At 40.4% G+C, this 16529-nt stretch overlaps 1 pseudogene; it reads right to left on the reverse strand.

Annotated features, from left to right (window-relative positions):
* Positions 1–9345: 9345 nt before the first annotated feature.
* LOC132421670 (zinc finger protein 709-like) lies at positions 9346–12112 on the reverse strand (annotated as a pseudogene).
* Between the last annotated feature and the right edge of the window lie 4417 nt (positions 12113–16529).

The raw sequence follows: 16529 nt of genomic DNA on the forward strand, positions 1-16529 counted from the left end.
TTGCTCTATATTTTTCCCTTTTGAGACTAAATCATTTTCACTTATTGATTCTACTGCTAGTGCCCATGCGGTTGGTTTCAAAGTTTTTCTTTTGTGACCAATGAGAAAACAATATCATTGGGATCTTTCTATTTGGGTTTCTCTCCTCATCTTATAAAAATTCCCTACACTGAACACCTGTTTGTCACCCAAAAGACATTATCCATTGGTTACTTTCTGTGTTACCACTGCAGTATTTGGGGGCAGGATTAACACCCTACCTGAACTGGGATCTGTTGTCCATAGTAATGTTGTCACATTCATCAGAAAACAGAAAAAGGTTTATTACTCGAGTACTTTCAAAGGAGAGTAGGGCAAGGGTAAGTGGGTGCAGATGGCTTGTGCAAAGGAGAATGGGCTGGCCCTTTAATGCGTGTAGGGGTAGAAGCTGCAGGTTTTCAATGTTTGGCCCGCCTACCTGCTGCCACAAAAATAAAAGGCTCATGTGTCAACCTTTGTAAATATTTAACTCACTGTGAGCCAGGCAGGGTGAGCAGGTATCTGAAGCAATTAAGACTCCAATATCAAGTTGAGGCCAATGTCTTTTATTAAAGTTCACTCCTGAGGTTTATTGACTGAATGATGAAACATCTCACTTAAATAAATTAGAATATTAATTGAAAAGCCATGTGTAAGGCACAAGAACATATTACAATTAAGATGACAAAGCCTCGGGAATTCCCTGGTGGTCCAGTGGTTAGGTCTCTGTGCTCTCAATGCTGAGAGCCTGGGTTTGATTCCTGGTTGGGGAACTAAGATCCCACAAGCCGTGTGGCGCGGCTAGAAAAAAAAAAAAAAAGATGACGAATCCTCAAAAAAAAAAAAATTGAGTCTAGTCATCGCAGGGTGTAGTAGAGATACAGGGATGTGTCAGTAGGACCCCAGAATTCTGTTCATATATTTTCAAAATGTTATTTTTTAATTTGTTGTCTCATTTGTTGTGTAATAGGTGGCACCTTGACAGTGTAGCCTACCCACGTGCAGCAAACAGCTCTTTTAAAGGAACAGAACTCTCCCTGGCTGGCTAATAAATAGTCCAAAGCCAAGTGAACATCAGCTACCATGGCTGCCAGGGAGTTGTTCTTCATGGAAAACATCTAAGACATTAGCTGTCTGCTACATGTATTTTGAGTGTCTTGGACATTTCATGATTGGCATTAATGATGTGCTCGTTGAATGACATCATGTGTGCACAGTTCGGTGTCTGTGTCTCCTATGATAATGAGCATGTGAGTGCAAATGGTAGAAAAATGGCACATTTGTGTTGGGTGGGCCAGGGGGGTTTTGAAGGAGGGTGCCCAAAATGAAATATTGACACACAGGTTGCACAGACTACGGGTGATGGTAGGAGGGGGACCAGGGAGTTGGATATAACAGTGGTGTCCAGAGTGCATTATGACAATAAACCAAAGACCTGTAGAGGTGACCATTCTGATAGAAATGGCTAGTATAGAAGGGCTTCTACTTATAAGGTGCCCGTAAGCCTGATGACCAGAACAAAGTAATAGGCTCCAAAGACTGGTGATTGAATCTAATTAATGGCTCCAACAGGAGGAAGACCTATCTATAAGAAAGCAAGGTGGGGGCTTCCCTGGTGGCACAGTGGTTAAGAATCCGCCTGCCAATGCAGAGGACATGGGTTCGAGCCCTGGTCTGGGAAGATCCCACATGCTGCGGAGCAACTAAGCCCGTGCACCACAACTACTGAGCCTGTGCTCTAGAGCCCACGAGCCACAACTACTGAGCCCGTGTGCCACAATTACTGAGCCCGCACGCCTAGAGCCCGTGCTCTGCAATAAGAGAGCCACTGCAATGAGAAGCCCGTGCACCGCAACAAAGAGTAGCCCCTGCTCGCCGCAACTAGAGAAAGCCCACGCGCGGCAAAGAAGAACAAACGCGGCCAAAAATTAAAAAAGAAAGAAAGAAAGGTGGGACTTCATGGTGGTCCAGTGGTTAGGACTCCATGCTTCCACTGCAGGGGGCACGGGTTCAATCCCTGGTCGGGGAACTGAGATCCCACAGTGTGGCAGAAAAAAAAAAAAAAGAAAAAGAAGAAAGCAAGGTATAAGTAAGCCATTAGGCCACTATGAGTGTTATAACCTGAGGTCATTAGGGGAGGTCCTCTGAATGTCTTTTTCAAGAGCCCAGTGTTGTGTAGTCCCAGAATTCAGTTGATAATATCAATAATTTCTAGGGTGTCTTGGTGGCTCCTTGTATCTTGGGTCATGGTGACAGCATAACAAGTAGCCAACAGAGAGCATGAGGGTCTGTTTTTCAAAAGCTGTAGGAACCCCTTCCTTGCTCTGTAAAGTAAGTCCATCAGTTATATCACCAGTGGTATGTTTTTCCACCTCAGGTGCATTGGTCAGTCACTAAGTTAGCTGTGGTAGAGGAGGGAAGTCCCTTGAATTTTGCCTAACCTTTCGATTAGAGGCCACTTGGAACTTCCCTGGTGATCCAGTGGTTAAGACTGTGCACTTCCACTGCAGGGGGCACGGGTTCGATACCTGGTTGGGGAACTAAGATCTCGCATGCTGTGCAACGCAGCTGAAAAAAAAAAAGATTAGAGACCACTAAATGGTTATAGATTACCATTTACTCACAGGTCAAATTTAATACCATTAGAGCTCAGGCACAAGTATGTGGTCTTAAAGTTGAGTAAATTTATTACCCTGAACAGTGAAATGAGCCTCTTCAGATTAGGGTTTAATATGTGAAGAGTAAGGATGCCACTGGTTTGTACATGGATTTTGTGAGGCAAGTTAATCTCAGAGTTCTTTATGCCAAAGGGGGAAACCTTGGATAAGGAGTTGTTATTGGTGTAATCAAACAGGTGGATCATGGGCAATGGCCAAAGGATCTGTAACAATGTGCAGATGAGTTTGATTCTTGGCAAGGGAATCCTCTACTGCTAGCATGATTGCCTGGAGTTTGACTAATCCATCTGATGCCTGGGTCCAGTCTTCCGTCTTGGATGGCCTGTTTGACCTAGAGACAAAATGCAGCATCTCTGCAGTGGACCCCGTCAGGTGTGGTGACGGCACACTCTAGATAAAGTATGTGAGCTACCTGGTCACTAATGTGATCCCAAGTGACTCGCCCAATGGCCAATGTGTCTAGAAAAGAAGTGACCTACTTCAAAACAGATGGCATCCATCAGAGAACAGGGCAACACACTTCCTCCTCTGGATGGGATATGCCAGCAGCACCATGTTTGGCTCTATTCTGTAAATACCAATATAGGTTCAAAGAGAAGGCCTCTGGTTAGAAAGCCTGAGGGGCCCTGCATTTATGACCCAATGCCCAACGGGAAGCTGACTTTAAGCGATCATCAGCTCAGGCCCTGGGAGGTCCTCCATTACACAAAGACTCTCAGCTGCCAGCAGTGGGGTCTGTATTTGTGCGCAGTAACAGCTAAGAATAGTTTCTGGCATAAGAATGCCTTAGGTAACTTATGTCCACCATGGAATGTTTAAAGACTCTTGGATGCATAATAGTAGGCTGCTAACGCCTCTATAATAAAGCAATGTGGGGAGATAATGTTGAGCGTTATTTCGAAAAATACAGCTGCTTGTTTCCCACTTCGAGGCCAGTTACTTTTTAGTGTTGTACAAATAAGTAAGCAAGCAGATCTGGTAAACATGTGATGCCTGTGGTCTCAGTGGCTGATGGAATGTGCCTGTGACATGGGTTCTGCCAATTGCTTCTGTCACCCTTGCAACTCACAGCTCCCTGGTGTTGCCTCAGAAGAATATTCCAGAGTGAGACGTGTGTGAATTTCTAAAGATGTTTCCACGTAAGTAAGCACAGAGTAGGCTTGAGAGGGGGAAAGGGTCTCTGGATGGCCGTGAAGGAAATGATGCTGATGCACACAAATGAGGATGTCCCCAGGAAGATCCCACTTGGGATACACCTTTCTGTTTCAGAACCACAGTATTTCAACAGATTTGTCCGAGGAACCCGATTTAAACTCAAAAGAGATCTGGGAACCCTCCCACTTCACTCCTAGTTAAATGCATGAGGCGAGGCAGGTGTAGCCCTAGAGGGTGTTTTTTCAATTAACCAGGGTTGTAAGAAAGGCCTCTTGTGGCCCATGTCCTTTCTTCCTAAGCAAGATCCCACAGTGGTGGAAAAAAAGAGTTGAACACATAATCACAGTTCAGGAGAGTTTAACATTCTCCTAGCATATGAAAACGTTTGTTATATAATTTTAAGTATACTTGTTGAGTTTTCACAAATGTATAGTAATACTGTCATCAAAAGATGGAAAATATCCATCACCCCAGAAAGAACACTCTTGTGGTACCCATTTTAATGAAACCCCTTCAATACATAAGGTAACATTTTTTTAAAAAAAGGAAAAGGTTGAATTTCCTTCACTGTTTTAAACTTCAAAGCTGTTACTGTTGTTTCCCACCTGTGAGTAGCAAAACGGGCTATGGATTGTGGATCACTGAAACAAAAGAACCCGAGCCACCCGTGCGATGGAAAGACATTGAAAATTTCCCACTTCTCCTTTTAGACTCCTTTAGGGTATTACTTAAAATGATATGCTCTCTCCCTCTGCAGGTCATCTCAATTATACCTTGAATGATTTCCTCTAAAGAAGCACAGCTCTTTTTGGTGTTTCCACTGAGAAGTACAGTGGAAACCTACTCATAGAATAAACTCAGGATGGGCTACAATGGTGCAGAGAAATATAACTCTTTCTCCAATTGAGAAGAACTCCACAGCTTAATGGGGTATACACTGTGTTAGTCTGTACAGCAGTAAAAGGAAAATGCCAAATAGTACAATATTTTGAATATTTATATAAAAGTGAAAGTCCTCTCAAATGATATTAAACACAACCCTAACCCTAACCCTAACCTAGACTGAATGGTGGAAGTATCTGTGCCCAAATCAACAGGAAGTCTCCAGTCCCAGATAACAATGTCCACACTCATGACCACATATTATACAAACAAAATTTGTAATGACTGCAAAAATGAAAATGAACCACATCCATATCTTTATCTTTATGGGGAATCTTTATGTTAGTCAAGGAAAGCAGGATGTTCTATGTTGCCCCCTCTACTTCCGCACTCAAGCAGTTCCTGAAGAGTGTTTAATATGTATTACACGGCAGAAACATAAGTGATCAGTAATGACATCTTCATTCACTGAGCCCCATACCAGGATAGAAGAGATACGTATACACCTCAGCCTTTTATACCACATGTCATTTTTCACTTTCCTTCAAAGCCCTTATTTCCGTCTTATAAACCAAAGCTTTACCATTTGTTAACCATTTCTCTTTTCCCACAAAAATATAAGCAACGGGACTGCAAGAAGTTGTTTGTCTCACGCAGCTATAACCAAATCATACAGTGCCTTGATTATCTATGCTAAATGAGGTACCTTGACTCTAAACTGCATGGCAATGAGGGATGTTGAAACATTAGCATCAAAAGTATAGTCTCTGAAAGAAAAATACCATATGATATCACTTATATGTAGAATCTAAAATATGACAAATGCACTTATCTACAAAACAGAAACAGACTCACAGATACAGAGAACAGACTTGTGGTTGCCAAGGGGGAGGGGGTCGGTGAGAAGGGAAGGATTGGTGTTTGGGATTAGCAGATGCAAACTATTATATATAGAATAGATAAACAACAAGGACCTACTGTATAGCACAGGGAACTATATTCAATAACCTGTGATAAACTATAATGGAAAAGAATATGAAAAAGAATGTCTGTGTGTATACATATATATGTATATATGCAAATAACTTTCCCGTACAGCAGAAATTAACACACTGTAAATTAACTATACTTCAATAAAATAAATTCAAAAAGTAAAATTTCCTTAGTATATGAAAATAAAAAAAGAGTACAGTCTCTGAGAAAGAAAGACGCGATTGGAACAGAGGTCCTGTCTTTCTCACCTGCTAGGTTTATGTTCTCTCACAATTTAACTAAACTTATAGATCTTAGTTGAGTCATAAAGGAGATATTAAAAATATTATGTGGTATACTAAGAAGTGAATTCATGTGTTTTAACTGAGGTGCTTTATAGTAAATGGTGTGTAATACACTGTGGGAAACACATCAGTATTTAGATAACAAGTAGGAAAGGCAGAAGCTGTTCCATAGGACCGGGAGTTGGCCTGCATTCACTGCAAGGTCCAGTCTTATCCTGTTGAAGAGATAAGGTACACAGTGACCATGACAAATCAAGACAAGAATAAGGGGGTTTTGTAGCCATGTCTCTAAAAATGATAAAAGTGACAATTCCAAACTATAGAAATGACCAATATATCCCTCTTCTTACTAATATGACTAATTAGGGCTTCTCATGAATTAAGTTTAGTTCCACTACATTGTTTTTGTCTTCTAGAAAGGTTTACGATTACCAATGACAAAATAAGTTTACCTCCTCATAGCACTCAGTACACAAAAACATCTTGGTACCTTGAATAGCAATCGAATCATCCAATATGAGCCAAAATCCTTCAAAACTCCTAGCAACCTTTTATGTTACACCCCGCAGTCACGTGTACTTGTGGTCATTCTGCTTATTAGAATTCATTACACCCGCCTCTTTGACTTTAAGTATGATTCTGAGGATCAATGGAAGGATGATACCGAAAAAAACCATGATCTATGTTTTTGGTATTAAGAATGAATGAGAAATTAGTTTCATGATAAAATTAACTAGAAAAGAATAAAAAATAAAATTTGCCTGAGGGAAAAAATACCTGAACTTATATGTAAACAATAATATTGACTCAATGTATAATGATTAAATGAAGAAAACTGCAAAGATCATTTGAAAACCTATAATTAAAATGAGATATATTAATATATCCTCTCAGGAAATGAAAATTTGTTAGCATATTATGGTTTAGAAAAGTTTCATTTCCTGAGAGGATATATTAATATATCTCATTTTACATATGTTTGGCATTTGTTCGACAAAAAAATGTACATGCTCTTAATCACATACAATCAAACACAACTGAAAACATACTGAGGGATTATATTTAGCTATAAGTAACAGAAAACACCCAGTCTTCTCCATATGAGAAAGATGCTTATTCTCACACTGAAGGACTGAGTCAAGGCAGCCACTGCACAATGCAGCAGAGAAACAAACTCCCATGTTGCTCTTTTTGGCTGCACCATTGTGAATGTCATGGTGAATCAGGAAAATATACTCACTAGCACTGTTAACAACATAAGGTGTTTCCTATACAAGTTAGACTTTCCACAGACATAGTCTAGAGGACAGGGTAAATACTCCCAACCATGAAAGCCTGAATTAGTTTCCTGGTAGATACATGAGGCCTTACAAAAAAAATCCAAACTCTCATGAATCTTTGAGGTGGAACTAGTGAAGATATCAGTGGAAAGCTACACCTCTACGAAAATGGAAATGAAATAGCTGGTCATCGTTTTGAGTACACTCTTCACTGGAAGGAAAAAGAATCTGGAAAATGGGCTAGAAGATTGCTTTCTCAAAGCTCCTATGTATCTGCTCTCCCTCTGCTGGCTACAAAGTCTGAGTAATGCCTTCTTTGCTTCTGCCTTTCAAATCTCACATAGGTAAGGCTATTGGGAAATTCTGACAAGGAACCATTAAGAGGATGGATTCTGGAAAATCTAGTTCCTTAAATTACTCTGGATATCTCCAACTCCAGATTCTTTGTCCCATCACAGGCCCTCTTCTTTTTTTTTCTTTGCCATGCTGCATGGCTTGTGGGATCTTAGTTCCCTGACCAGGGATTGAACCCAGGACCATGCCTGGGTTCACTCAGTGAAAGTGCCGAGTCCTAACCACTGGAGCACCAGGGAATTCCCACAGGCTACTCTTCTTAATTTGAAGTCTATTCACCAAATTATAGTCAGAAGGAAAGATATAAAGCAAAGGCCCAAATATGAAAATAATAATTCACAGGAAACTATATTCTTTCATAAATGAGGCATACATAAATATTTATTCAACTGTTTACTAGTATGGAAAATGGAAAAAGACTCTTATACCTGTCACCCTAAAAAAGGAGTTTTTCAGTAAGAAAGGTAGACTATACCTAATAAACTAGAGACATCAAGGAACTTTCACAAGGCCAGTAGGAAAATCCCAACAAATACCACACTGTCATTTTTCAGTGGCCACTTAACACAGAACAAATAAAATGTTATTAAAAAATTAAACCTAACTGCATATTGGAAATACACTTCAATTTACCCATCAGTTCAAGAGGCTTCAAAATACAAAGAGAAAATATCATTAACTCATTTAACAAAAAAGAACTACCTATTAATCTTATGTATTACTATTGAAAGGCAACTCACAGAATTACCTCACCTCAATCACCGTTTCTAAAAGTAATTGGTAGGCAGGTATAAAATAAGCTACAAGGATATATGGTACAAACAAGGAATACAGTCAATATTTTATAGTAAGTACAAATGAAGTATAACCTTTAAGAATTGTGAATAACTATATTGTATGCCTGTAACGTATAATATTGTACAGCAACTATACTTCAATAAAAATAAAATAATACAAACAATAATTGGTAAAAATCCACAGTCCAATGATGTCCTTTAAGAAAGAGGCTTAGCAAACATATTTAAATTTTTATAATTCTTTCATATTGAAATTTTTCTTATCCTTTATACATAGATTAATTTCCAGCAAGTTTTCTAATGTTACCCACATTTTTTTTTCTTTTCCATGAGAGTTTTAACATGTAGGGATGGGGCCAAATGAAGTCTTTCCCACGTTGTTTACATTCAAGAGTATCCAGTGACTCCTTTCATGCCTTTGGGATGAATTGGGACCACTAGTCTTTCCCACATTCTTCACATCTGTATGGTTTCTCTCCAGTGTGAAGTCTCATATGTCTTTGAAAGTTTGTGTGATAAATGAAGGCTTTCCCACATTTATCACATTTAAAGGGTTTCTTTCAGGACTTCCCTGTTGGCACAGTGGTTAAGAATCCACCTGCCAATGCAGGGGACACGGGTTTGAGCCTTGGTCCAGGAAGATCCCACCTGCTGCGGAGCAACTAAGCCTGTGTGACACAGCTACTGAACCTGCACTCTAGAGCCCACGAGCCACAACTACTGAAGCCCACACACCTAGAGCCCATGCTCTGCAACAAGAGAAGTCACTGCAATGAGAAACCCGTGCACTGCAACGAAGAGTAGCCCTCGCTCGCCACAACTAGAGAAAGCCCATGTGCAGTAACAAAGACCCAATGCAGTCAAAAATAAAAGAATAAAAATGTTTTAAAAAATAAATAAATAAAGTAAAGGGTTTCTCTCCAGTATGAATTCTTTCATGTACTTGCACATAACTGGAACAACTGAAGCCTTTACCACATATTTTACATTCATAGGGTTTCCCTCCAGTGTGTCTCCTTTCATGTATTTGAAATGAACTGGGAGAAAAGAATGTTTTCTCACATTCCTTACATTTATAAGGTCCATCTCCACTGTGAATGATCATGTGTGCTCAGAAGCTAGAAAGAGAAAGGCTTTCCCACACTGCTTACATTCATAGGGTTTCTCTCCTTTGTGAGTCCTCTTGTGTGTATGTAAGGAACTCTGGTATCTGTAGGCTTTCCCACACGCCTTACATTGATAGGGTTTCTCTCCAGTATGAATTCTTCCATGTCTTTGAAGAGAACTGGGGCAGCTGAATGCTTTGGTACATTTTTTACATTCATATGGTTTCTCGCCACTGTGATTTCTTTCATGTATTTTGAAACCTAGATGAGAATTGAAAGCTTTACCACATTCGTTATATTTGTAGGGTTTCTCTCCAGTATGATTTCTTTCATGTATTTTGAAACCTAGATGAGAATTGAAAGCTTTACCACATTCGTTATATTTGTAGGGTTTCTCTCCAGTATGATTTCTTTCATGTATTTTTAAACCTCAAAGGGAAATATAAGCCTTACTACATTGCTTACATTCATAGAACTGCTCTACTGTGCCAGTTCTGTCATGTGTTTGATATCTATAAGCTCTTCCAGAGTGTTTACAATGATAGGATTTCTCTTCAGTGTGAGTTCTTTCATGCACTCAAAGTGTAACTGGAGGGCTTCCCTGGTGGCGCAGTGGTTGAGAGTCCGCCTGCCAATGCAGGGGACACGGGTTCATGCCTTGGCCCGGGAGGATCCCACGTGCTGCGGAGTGGCTGGGCCTGTGAGCCATGGCCGCTGAGCCTGCGCGTCCGGAGCCTGTGCTCCACAGCGGGAGAGGCCACAGCAGTGAGGGACCCGCATACCGCACAAAAAAAAAAAAAAAAAAAAGTGTAACTGGAACAACTGAGGGCTTTCCAACATTCCTTACATTTATAAGGAGCATCTCCAGTATGCGTTATCACGTATCTTCGAAGGGTTTTGAGACACATAGTAAAAGCTTTCCCACAGTCTTTACATTTATACGTTTTCTCTCCATTGTGATTTTTCATGTTTTTTAAAACACTGCAGATAACTAAAGGCTTTCCCACATGCCTTACATTTATACGTCTTCTCTCCATATTTCTGATACTCATATGGTTTGTGTTCAGTGTGCCACCTCATATGTCTATTAAGGGATGAATGACATGTAAAGATTTTTTCACATGCACCGCATTCATGTGGTTTTACTCCAGTAGTTTTCTTGTTCAGACTGAGATTTGGAATAAGGCTGAAGTTTTCTCCACATGGACTACCCTCTTTATTTTCACAGAGTGCCTCAACCATATGACTTCTGTAAATAATGAGAAGCACACTGTTAATTATTTCTTTATTAATGATTTTATACTTATTATATTTATTATGATTTATAGGGATAGTGTAGAGTTTCTCCCTTGCCTGAATTGTTTGAAATTGAATATACTGAATGCTCTGCAAGAGAACTTCACCCTTGAGACTATTTAAACGGTAACATTCATAGGTAGGGTTTACTAATACTGTTTCCAAGAGAAATATTTTGCAAACACTCAATGACTATGTCACATTTCAGACAGTATTTTGGGGAAATTTTTTCTTTCTTTTGTTTTTGTTTTTGAAAAATTTCTAATAAATACATTTAAAGCAGGGATTATTTGTTGTTTGCTTCTATTTATTTATTTATTTAACATCTTTATTGGAGTATAATTGCTTTACAATCGTGTGTTAGTTTCTGTGTTTACTTTTTTAAAAAATATCATAACGTACTAGGATGCTCACATGAGATACTGCTTCTCATTGTGAGTGCAACTCAGCTTAGTTTTCTCTCCTGGTTTTTGTACTCATCTTCAATGACATGATCTTCCCATGTTTTCCCTAAAATGTAGACCCAGAAAAATAATTCCAAAGTATTAGAAGTTACAGAAAAACTATTAGAGTCTAGGTCCATGCCTAGAGCTGTGACCATGTCTAGTTTACTTACCAACATTCTTCCTTTTCCACGTTCCACATCTTGGAACAACGTCGGTGGGCAAGAAAACTCATTCTCAAACTGACAAAGTGAAGGAATGTTGTCATCCTTACCTATTGAGGCCAGGTTCCAGAAGATTTCCAGCATCACATCTCTGTAGTTTCTTCTGTGAAGGATCCAGTAAAGCCCACTCTTTCGGGTGAAGTTCACAGCCACATCCTCAAAAGCTACTGAGTCCTAAAAATATCCCAAATAAATGTACAGTCAGATGCATGACACTGACAGCACTAGACATCTATACTCCATCTATAGGAGGGTTATGTGTGAGTCTGTCTTCTCCAAACATTTATCTATGACTTTTATCTAACTATGATCATCAAAATCTTACTCTCTGTCCACACTTACTCCTTCGTAAGTTTTTTGGGTTTTTTTTTTCCCGCCATGCTGTGCAGCATGCAGGATCTTGGTTCCCCGACCAGGGATCAAACCCGGGCCACCTGCAGTGGAAGCACAGGGTCCTAACCACTGGACCAATAGGGAAGTCCCACTCCTTTTTAGAGTTTAATGGCATCATGAGCACATGCAAATTATTTACACATTTTTACTGTGATCACATTTTTTCTCTCTAACATCTCATTTCTCTCTAACAGCATGGTGCGCAGCATGTTGGGAAATGGTTGGGAAATGCTATAGGAATGAAACAAATATTATCACTTTAAGACCACTAATTCCTTGTGAGAAAGATTCTTTCATCTTCTTCCTTACCACCCCACCATTCACAGCACTCCATTAGGCAAAGGGTCAAATCTGCATGAGGTTTCAATAAATAAAAACACAGTGAAGAACTGGAAGCTTTTTCTTCTAGTCCCATGACCCAACATGTGAGTCCAGGAGGCCTGTAGAAATCAAACTTGTAAAAAAGCCCGGCTGGTCACACTGTCCTAAAGTCATCCAGGCCATTAGAAGTAATCAGAAACAGCTGCCTGAATGTAAATATTCCTGTGCGGAAGTGTTGCTTTTAACTTGTGTAATATTTGTCACAGACACAATTCTTCACTTTTTCCCCTGATTTGATAGGTTAAAACATTATTTGAAACTTAGAGCTCAGACATGAGGAAGAGGCATGACAACTTAGAATGAAAGAATCCCTAAACTCATGTGCCTCGGGGCTGCTTCCAGGCATTTTTTAGAACAGCTAATGAGATGATGTACCAAAAGGTCTCTTTCCAGTCAATCCTGAATGGTGCACCCTGGTCCTTGTTGCACTTGAGGAACAGGTTAAGAGCTGTAGATTGCAAGTTCACTGAAGTCCACAATGGCTTGATTGTAAATTAGCCCACGATTATAAAATATGTAAAAATGTCAGCAGTGCCTTCCTCCAAAAGAATATAAAATCTCCATCCTCCAATTTCAGGAAGAAGCTATTCCCAACCAGCCAATGTTGATGGTGCCCTGCTAACTTCCAGTCTGGAATTTAGGGAACTTAGAATATGTCATTCTCGGTCTCACTAGAAGAAAATGAAAGACCTTGAAATGAACAACCCTTCTTAGATCCATGTGTGCATTGAGGTCAAAGGGCAAGCCAGTGTCTCCAAAATTGGGAAAGAGAAAAGGAAGATGGAATTTTGAAATGTGCCCAAATATTGTTCCTAATAAAGCCTATACTGACAAAAAAGTCTATTTATTTACTAGGCCACAATCTAATACAAAGACAAAAAAAAAAAAAACCCAAAAAAGACAGAATACAACATCCATGAACCCCAGGATAATGTTCTTGAACAGAATGCTTAAAATACACATAATGCTAATACCTGAAGGAAAAAACGGAAAGAAACAGAAAAAATAAGTGAATTAATAAACACCAAAATTTTGGACTTCCCTGTTGGTGCAGTGGTTAAGAAACTGCCTGCCAGTGCAGGGGACATGGGTTTGAGCCCTGGCCCGGGAAGATCCCACATGCAATGGAACAACTAAGCCAGTGTGCCACAACTACTGAGCCTGTGCTCTAGAGCCCGTGAACCACAACTACTGAGACTGCGTGCCATAACTACTGAAGCCCGGGGGCCTAGAGCCCGTGCTCCACAAGAGAAGCCACCGCAATGAGAAGTCCGTGCACTGCAACGAAGAGTAGCCCCCACTCCCCGCAACTAGAGAAAGCTCGAACTCAGCAACAAAGACCCAACGCAGCCAAAAAATTAATTAATTAATTAATTAATTAACCCAGAAAAAAACAACACCACCAAAATTTCCTAAAACTAATGACAGACTGCAAACTGTAGATACAGAAACACTAAATATGAAAACATCAGAAGTGCACACCCAAGTACAGTAGACCCTTGAACAACATGGGTATGAACTGTATGGGTCCACCTATATGTATATTTTTTCAATAAATATACAGTCAGCCCTCCATACTTATGGATGTGCATCCCATGAATACGGAAGGCCAACTATGGGACTTGAGCATTCATGGATTTCAGTATCCGTGGCAGATTCTGGAACCAATCCCTCAAGGGCACCAAGGGACGACTATATATCATATTCAAACTAGTGAAAAATCAAAGACAAAAAGGATGTATTGAAAGAAGCCAGAGGAGAAAACACTTCTTAGGTTCAGAGAAACAAAAATTTTAATTAATCAGACTTCTTTTCAGACGTTGTGCAAACAAGAACAGAATGGCACAAAATATTTAAAGTTTTGAAATTAAAAAAAACACTCTCCTAGAACTTTTAAAAATTAATTAATTAATTTCTGGCCGTGTTGGGTCTTCATTGCTGTGCGCGGGCTTTCTCTAGTTCCGGCAAGCGGGGGCTACTCTTCGTTGCGGTGCGCGGGCTTCTCATTGTGGTGGCTTCTCTTGTTGCGGAGCACAGCTCTAGGTGCATGGGCTTCAGTAGTTGTGGCACGCAGACTCAGTAGCTGTGGCTCGCAGGCTCTAGAGCGCAGGCTCAGTAGCTGTGGCACACTGGCTTAGTTGTTCCATGGCATGTGGGATCTTCCTGGACCAGGGCTCAAACCCATGTCCGCTGCATTGGCAGGTGGATTCTTAACCACTGCACCACCAGGGAAGCCCACTCTCGTAGAATTGTGTCAAGCAAAATCATTCTTCAAAAATAAAGAAGAAATAAGGGGGACTTCCCTGGTGGTCCAGTGGCTAAGACTCCATGCTCCCAATGCAGGGGGTTTGGGTTCAATCCCTGGTCAGGGAACTAGATCCCACATGCTGCAACTAAGAGTTTGTATGCTGCAACTAAAGATCCTGCATGCCGCAACTAAAGATCCTGTATGCTGCAATGAAGATCCCATGTGCCGCAACTAAGAACCGACGCAGCCAAGTAAATAAATATTTTTAAAAGAAAAATAAGGACCTTCTGAGACAAAAATTGAGGGAATTTGTCATTAGTACACCTACTTTGAATGAATGTTCAAAAATTCATCAGAAAAAATGTAAATGACAACAGTGGAGGATTATAAAAGGAATAAAGGATGGTAAAGTATCTTTGAGGTTTACTGTCATTAATGTAACAGATGGTACTTTGTTTAAAATAATATTAGCAACAATGTATTTGGTAATAATAAGCTTATAGATAAGTGAAATAAATGACAGCAATATGACAAGGGACAGGAGAGGGGGAATTGGGAACAATGTGGTATGAGCTACCTGTACAACCAGTGAAATGGTATAATGGTACAGACACACCTTGAAGTTATTTTGGGCGTGGTTCCAGACCACTTGGTAAAATGAATATTGCAGTGAAGTCATTAACATGAATTTTTTGGTTTCCCAGTGCATATAAAAGTTATATAAACACTATACTGTAGGGAATTCCCTGTTGTCCAGTAGTTAGGACTTGGTGCTTTCACTGCCAAGGGCCCAGGTTTAATCCCTAGTCGGGTAACTAAGATCCCACAAGCTGCGTGGTGTAGCCAAACAAACGAACAAATGAAAAACTATACTGTAATCTGTTAAGTTGCAATAACATTATGCCTAGAAAAAATGAACATACCTTAATTAAAAGATAATGGTGTTAGGGCTTCCCTGGTGGCGCAGTGGTTGAGAATCTGCCTGCTAATGCAGGGGACACGGGTTCGAGCCCTGGTCTGGGAAGATCCCACATGCTGCGGAGCAACTATGCCCATGAGCCACAACTACTGAGCCTGTGCGTCTGGAGCCTGTGCTCCACAACAAGAGAGGCCGCGATAGTGAGAGGCCTGTGCACTGCGATGAAGAGTGGCCCCTGCTTGCCACAACTAGAGAAATCCCTCGCACAGAAACGAAGACCCAACACAGCCAAAAATAAAAAAAAGAAAAAGAAAGAGAGAATGCTGTTAGAAAAATGGTGCCAATAGCTTGCCTGCCAGAGTTGCTACAAATGCAATATCTGCAAAGTGTAATAAAGCAAAGCACAGTAAAATGAGGTATGCCTATACTTGACAGAGAATGTGGCTTAGTTGTAAATGTACACTGCAAACTCAAAGGCAACCACAAAAAATATTTTTAAAAAATGTGTTATTGATATGTTAAGAGCAGATAAAAAAAATGAGTCATGCAAATTGCTCAATTAAAGCCAGAGAAGGCAGGAAAAAGGTGGAAGACAGAAACAAAAAACAAGGACAAGGGACTTCCCTGGTAGCGCAGTGGTTAAGAATCCACCTGCCAATGCAGGGGACACGGGTTTGAGCCCTGGTCCGGGAAGATCCCACATGCCATGGAGCAACTAAGCCTGTGCTCTAGAGCCTGCAGGCCACAACTGCTGAGCCTGTGTGCCAAAACTACTGAAGCCTGCATGCCTAAAGCCGGTGCTCCACAACAAGAGAAGCCACTGCAATGAGGAGCCTGTGCACCGCAACGAAGAGTAGCCCCTACTCGCCACAACTAGAGAAAGCCCGTGTGCAGAAGACCCAACACAGCCAAAAATAAATAAAAATTAAATGAACAAACAAACAAAAACAAGGGCAAGAAAGAGAAAACAGTAACAGGTGTGGTTAATATTCATCTGACCTGATCAACAACTTTAATCATCAATGCTCTCAATACAGTTGAAAGACAGATGCAGTAATATCAGATATAAAAAATCACA

This window comes from Delphinus delphis, chromosome 3 (genome assembly GCF_949987515.2).
Source record: "Delphinus delphis chromosome 3, mDelDel1.2, whole genome shotgun sequence".
Taxonomy (NCBI): Eukaryota; Metazoa; Chordata; class Mammalia; order Artiodactyla; family Delphinidae; genus Delphinus; species Delphinus delphis.